The following is a 7666-nucleotide window of genomic DNA, read 5'->3' on the forward strand; positions in this document are numbered from 1 at the left end:
TCTATGATGACTATGTTCCACCAATTTCAAAATCCGCCATCATAGACATGTTTTCTTGTAACTTTTAACATTATTTTACTGAATATTTTGAATATTCATTTCAATTTATATAATATATTTTTCAGATAATTTTGTATTATTTAAATTTGCGTGTTTTGGTTGGGTTGGATTTCATGGTATATTTGTTGTTTTTATTGAATTTCTTGCGGAGGGTTGGATATAGGTGTAAAAATACATATTTCAAAACTGGGCAAATTAGCGGCGTTTTTTATAAAAGCGCCGCTAAAGTTCTTGGTCTATAGCGGCGTTTTTTTACAAAAAGCGCCGCTAAAAGTATAGGTCTATAGCGGCGTTTTTTATAAAAGCGCCGCTAAAAGTATAGCTCTATAGCGGCGTTTTTTATAAAAGCGCTGCTAAAGGTCCTGGTCTTTACCGGCGCTTTATAAAAAACGCCGCTAGAGGTCCTGGTCTTTTGTGGTGTTTTTTTAAGGGCGCCGCTAAAGGTCCTGGTCTTTAGCGGCGCTTTTATAAAAAACGCCGCGAACTTTTGTGGCGCTACATATAGCGACGTTTTTTGCGGCGCTTAGAAACGCCGCTAAAAGCAAAAAAAAATGCCGCTAAAAGTCTGTTTTCCTGTAGTGTTATTTATTATGATGGAGAAATTTATAATACTGAATTTGGGGTCGTTTTTGCATCTACAAAGACAACAGATTTGGCTTTCAACCAGGCCATACATGTAACAGCTCGGTTTAGACCCTAGTCAGAACAGTGGTTTTGGGACCACAAATTCGAGTTAGAAAAATATTTTTAATATTATTTTCCGTGTTTACAGTATGATATATGATATGTGTGAAAATTTCGTATGAAAATTTTACCGTTTGTGTGTTCGATGTGATAAAAACGGCTAACTCGTAGAAAATGAAAAAGTCGCCTTCTATTTGATTAAGTACCGAATTGATGTGTCTTATTAAATGTAAGGTCCTTAAGATGTCAATGGACCATTGGAATTATGCATGGACAAAGTTGGACATTACTTACTGGTTTTTAAATGAAAATAGTAAGGTTAAATTAGTAAATGGCTTATTAATGTTATATTAATTAAAATAAAAAAAAATGGTGATCATTTGTGTTCATCTTTGCACTGAAAATAAAAGAAAAAGATAGGGTTGAATGCTTAAACTGTTCGACCATTGATAAGCTTAATTAAGCTATATGTTTTTGATCGATTTTCGATAATTTTTATGTTTTTGAGATTGTTACTTAGTAATCTATCAAGCCCATGTCTCAATTTCTGAATTTGATGATGAATTTGATTTATGCCATTGATGAAATTGTAACTTTTGTGATGTTAGTTGATCGAAAATGAAAGATATGTGTTGGGTTAATATGTTTTGTATTTGAATTTTTGATGAATTTGAGTATTTTGAACTAATTTGTGAAAATGAGAAATTGGGGGGATAAAATATGAAATAAATGATATATGTGGGCCTATATGAGTTAAAGGAAAATTCGGCTAAGCATGTGTATATGGAAATTTTGTATATTTTGTGATTTTTGTGATTAAGGACTAAAGTGTTAAATGTGAAAATATGAGGGCTAATTTGAAAATTCCCTAAATATATGTATATGTATATGGATTGAATTGAATGTTTTGTTGAATAAAAGAGTTAAATTTGAATTTATATAGATCAAGAACCAAAAAAAAGGGAATTAGATTAGGGAAAGTCGAAAGTCATTGATTAGCCGATTTCATCCATTCGAATAAGTACGAGGTAAGTCGATGTACAAATAAATGTGTTTGAATTGAATTATTACTGCTTATATGCTAATGAATAGTGATGAATGGCTATTTGAGTTGAATATGAAAAATCCGATAAAGTTCCGATAATGTGACGATGTAACACCCCAAACCCGACCTAGACGTTATGGTCGAATCTGGTGTGTCACATAAAAGTGTTTTTCGTAAGTAAACCTCTTAAGTAAAAACCCGTTCCTGAGTATAAGTCTTTTTATGTCATTTAAAAATGGTTCTTGTCAAACCTTTACCAATTTACTTAGACTTTGGTACATTATACAATTTAAATCGCGGAAGCTTCTTGAAAACTTTATTGATAAAAGCTCGTGTTCATTAGAAAACCGTGACTATTTGAAAACCTGTTTTTCCTAGACTAGCAGTTTATGATAGAAATTCAAAAGCCCAATTAAAATTTAAAACCACCATTGGCCTTATTACATAAATAAAACCCTAAAATAAAACTTAAATAATTAAAGTTATATGTAGAACATCAGCAATCGTGTGGCCACCTCTGAGTCTCTTGCAGCACCAAACCGCCTAAGGCTGGGGATTACCTGCACAGTTGAAAAGAAAAAGGGTGAGCTTAAGAAAACTCAGTGTGTAGTCCCCTATCGGTCAAATAGTAAACAATACATGTCGTAACAATCTGGGCCTGGATCCTATTAAGTATCAGTACAGTCTGGGCCTTAGCCCTATACAATAATAGTGTGGGCCTAAGCCCAACTCAGTATCAGTACTGTGCAGTCATGTAACCCACCCCACCCCAATCCAACCAACACACCACTGGTACCAACCAACACACCATGTGGGGATTAAATCGACCCACCCAACTAACACACCAACATTGCAGCGAAGCTGCTAACAGTAACATAGCAAAGCTGCTAATAACAGTAAACGTGGCAAAGCCACCAGAGCAGTAATTACATGGCAAAGCCACTAATACAGTACTTCTTCCAAATCATAAACCCAACCCCATGCAGTATGTCGTGTTATAAATATTACATGAATGCAGTATGTCATACTCAAACCAGTCATATAATTGTTATGCATATATCAATTAACCTACCACTAAGGGTATAATGGTCATTTCATCGATTAGGGGAAAAATAGTAACTTTACCCTTCAGGGGTATTTCAGTCATTTAACCTATTTTGGGTTCACGTATAGATAATGACCCTTTAAAAGGTCTACAGTTGTCTCAAACGACTCAGATAGCCCATCTGACCAAAACAGTGTAAATGGGCCTAAGGCCCATTACTCGGCCCAAGTAGGCTCACACACTCGTGTGGCCCATTTAGCCCAAATCCAGTAACGACTATGCAATCACCATAGCCTACTCCATTATCTGACACTTATCGTAACTTCCATCCGTGTGGGGCCCACGAGCTCACACGGCCCAATGGGGCCCATAACAGCCCAAACCCACGAGAACGCTCGGGGCAGCCTCTACTGTCTGTCGCCCATGATTTGTAAGCTTAGTTTGCCCCATAAGCGCTCGCGTGCTTGTGAGGCGTCAAATGCCGAAGTTTCAGCTTTTCGGCTTTTGCCGATTCGTAGTAAAGTAGGGGTGTAAATACACACCTATTCTGATTTTCTGACAGTAACGATTTACGGTGTACAGTTACACGCTTACTATGGATTGTAGTTGAAACGCTTCACAGATTAAACACGTATGAAACAACAACCCCATCAATAGTCTCAACCTCTCGTTAATCCATCACCATAATATTGAAACGTTTTAATCAAACTAACACTACTTACCAATCAGCAACCGCAAACACCTCTAGCCCCCAAAACCCCGTATTCTTTTCAATGCTATTACCTTCACAAAAACCATTAACCAACTCATAAGAATCTACAATCCCAAAAGAATACATAAACTATGATTAAAACACTTACCATGAATCGAAAGATCCCTTGCAGGGGAAAAGTAATCGGCCTACACCTTAGTTAAGGAAAATGAGTCCCTAGCAACATTCAAACGAAAAAGAAAGTGTTAGAAGAACTTATCCTTATGGAAAACAAAGAGAAAATTGCCCTTCGGCCCAAGAGATACCGAAAATCGAGCATAAAGAACAAAGCCAACCAAGATTCGGTTAGAGTAACCACTTACCCAAAAATTGAAGAGATGAAGAAACGGTTAGAAACGAAGAGCATTCAGCTATCTTGAAAAGAAATGAACAATGAAAGGGGAAAAAAAAAGTTGGGTTCGGCTTAATCAAACTTTAAGAACAAGAGAAGAAATGCTGAGAACAAGAGAATAATAGGTTCGACTAGAAAAGAAAGGAACAGGCAACTGAGATTCGGCTAATGAGTGATTCGTCAGCTTTTGAAACAAAGAAAAGAGAAAAAGTTTGAGAAGAAACGACACAAGACTTTTGGTAAATTGACACTTACAATTCGACACAAAAGACTTGCACTAAAAAAATCCCGAAGAAACACAAATGATTACCAAAGAAATCGGCACTAGAGAGAAAATCAACCAAAAATGTAAAAACCTCAAAATGCCTAAAGGAAATTCTGCCCCTACTCAAACACCATTTGCCGAAAATGCACATCCCAACCCATTAGCCGAATTTTACACCAACAAGCACCCATTTCTGCTACAACTCTTCCTAATCTCAAACTCCTAGAAAATCTCCATGATACTCTCCTCTTATCCTTCCTTGATATCCTATAACTATCCCACAAGACCAATTCAAACTCCCCATCACCAGAGTTCAGATCCAACTCCAACTCTTCCCGTCCCCTGGTAGCAAAATAAATGCTCATTGCTTACCATGGGATTTGAACCCTTGCTCACACAATATGCATGTCACGCCACCACCATCAGGGCACAAGCTCCTTTGTGACATAAAATCTCACACACTTAAACATAAACTCCCACTGCTAACAGCCAATCTCACTTAAGAACAAAATTAATAATTTTACTGAGGCCCAGACTCGAACCCAGGCTTTCTGAACACCCCTAAACATACCCAAATGTCACAGCCAATAAAGCAAACAAGAAATTTGTGTCAAAGCGTAAAACATTATAGACCCTACATTTTTGGGGCGTTACAACTCTACCCCCTTAGAGAAATTTTGGCCTCGAAATTTAACTGGTCAAAATAAGTGAGGGTATTGCTGTTGTATTGCTTCCTCTGGTTCCCACGTGGCCTCTTCTGAACTGTGCTTACGCCAAAGCACTTTGACCAGTGGAATAGATTTCTTTCTCAATACTTTAAGATCATGATCCAATATCTACACCGGTTCTTCCTCGATAGTTAAATCAAGCCTAACCTCGATTTCCTCAACTGACACTATGTGCGAGGGATCAGAGCGGTATCACCTCAGCATTGAAACATGAAACAAGTCGTGAATTCTATCCAACTCTGGAGGCAATTCAAGTTGATACGCGACTGATCCTACACGCTTAAGTATTCGGTAAGGCCCAATAAACCTAGGGCTAAGCTTCCCTTTCTGCCCAAACCTCAAAATTTTCTCCCATGGTGAGACTTTAAGAAAGACATAATCCCCTACCGAGTGCTCGATTTCTTTACGCTTTAAGTCGGCATAAGACTTTTTCCTATCAGATGCTTCCTTTAACCAATCTCGAATTAGTTTTACCTTGTCTTCAGTATCAGAAATTCATTTTGGCCACAAAATTTGCTGCTCACCCAACTCAGTCCATTAGGTAGGAGTATGACACCTACGACCATATAATGCCTCGTATGTTGCCATTTGAATACTAGACTGGTAGCTATTATTATACGCAAACTCTGCTAGCGGTAGATAGTCCTCCCAACTGCCTCTGAAATCAATTACACAACTTCTTAACATGTCTTCCAGTATCTGAATCACCCTCTCTGACTGCCCATCTGTCTAAGGGTGAAACGCAGTACTGAAATCCAGTCTTGTACCTAAAGCCTCATGTAACTTCTTCCAGAACCGAGATGTGAATCTAGAATCTCTATTAGTTATGATAGAAACTGGTACACCATACAGTTTCACAATCTCGGCCACATACAACTTGGCCAACTTCTGCAATGAAAAATCAGTGGGAACCAATATAAAATGGGCAGATTTCATCAATCGGTCTACAATCACCCATATCGGATCCTTCTTAGTAGGTGTTAAGGGTAGCCCACTCACAAAATCCATGGTTACCCTCTCCCACTTCTAGAGTGGAATTTTAACTGGTTGCAGTAACCCAGAAGATAGTTGATGCTCAGCCTTAACTTGCTGCCATGTCAGGCACTTACTCACATAATCAGTAACTTCGTGTTTCAACCATCGCCACCAGTACAGCTCACGAAGATCTTGATATAACTTGATTCCGCCAGGATGCATAGCATATGGACTACTATGCGCCTCTTGTAGTATAGACTGCCTCAGATCAGAATCCCTCGGTATACAAACTCTTTCACGAAAACATAATACTCCTTCACTATTTAGTCAAAAATCCGTAGTCTCACCATTCTCGACTTGTCGAAAACGAGGAACTAGAAACTCATCCAACAATTGTTTCTCCTTAATTTGATCAGTCCAGGTCAGTCTCACTTGCAGTTCAGCAAACAAGCTACCAACATCGAACAAGCTGAGACAAGCAAACATTGCTCTCAAATTAGATACAACCCTACGGCTGAGTACGTCAGCTACCACATTAACTTTACCAGGGTGGCACTCAATTGAACAATCATAATCCTTAAGTAACTCTATCCATCTTCGTTGCCTAAGATTCAGCTCCTTCTAAGTAAGGAGATACTTGAGGCTTTTATGATCTGTGAAAATAATAGACTTTTCACTGTATAAGTAATGCCTCCAAATCTTCAATACGAATACCACCGCAGCTAACTCCAAATCATGAGTGGGGTAATTCGCCTCGTGAGGCTTAAGCTGACGAGATGCGTAAGCAACCACCTTACCCTCTTGCATCAACACACAACCCAAACCAATGTGCGACGCATCACTGTAGACAGTAAATTCCTTCCCGGACTTCGGCTGCATAAAAAAAAGGGGCCTTAGTCAGAACATCCTTCGGTTTCTCAAAATTCTCTTGCTGTTTATCAGTCCAATTGAACGGTACCCCTTTACGCAGTAACTTGGTCAGAGGTGCAGCAATCAGTGAAAACCCTTCAACAAAACGTTTGTAATACGTAGCCAGACCTAGAAAGCTTCAAATTTTAGATACCGTTTTTGGTGGTTTCCAATCCATTACAACTTCAATTTTTCGAGGATCCACCCGAATCCCCCCGGCAGACACTATCTGACCCAGAAATGTCACTTTTTGCAGCCAGAACTCACACTTGCTAAACTTTGCGTAAAGCTGCTTTTCTTTCAGAATTTGTAAGACAATTCGAAGATGTGCATCATGATCCTCTTCGATTTTTGAATACACCAGGATGTCGTCTATAAACACAACTATGAACCAATCTAAGTAAGGCTGGATACTCGGTTCATCAAATCTATAAAAGCTGTTGGTGCATTTGCCAACCCAAACGGCATCACTAAAAACTCATAGTGACCATAACTAGTCCTAAACACAGTCTTATATACATCAGCCTCCTTAACCTTTAGCTGATGGTACCTAGATTGAAGATCTATCTTGGAGAAAATCGTAGCTCCTCACAGCTGGTCAAACAGATCATCTATCATCAGTAAAGGGTACTTGTTCTTGATAGTCAGTTTGTTCAGTTGACGATAATCGATGCACATGTGCATGGATCCATCCTTCTTCTTCACAAACAACACTGGTGCTCCCCACGGGGACACACTCGGTCAAATGAATCCTCGGTCTAGTAGCTCTAGAATTTAAGCTTTTAACTCCACCAGCTCCTTCGGTGCCATCCTATAAGGGGAGATGGACACCAGAGCTATTCCAGGTAGGAG

Source organism: Gossypium arboreum, chromosome 3 (genome assembly GCF_025698485.1).
Source record: "Gossypium arboreum isolate Shixiya-1 chromosome 3, ASM2569848v2, whole genome shotgun sequence".
In the NCBI taxonomy this organism is placed as follows: Eukaryota; Viridiplantae; Streptophyta; class Magnoliopsida; order Malvales; family Malvaceae; genus Gossypium; species Gossypium arboreum.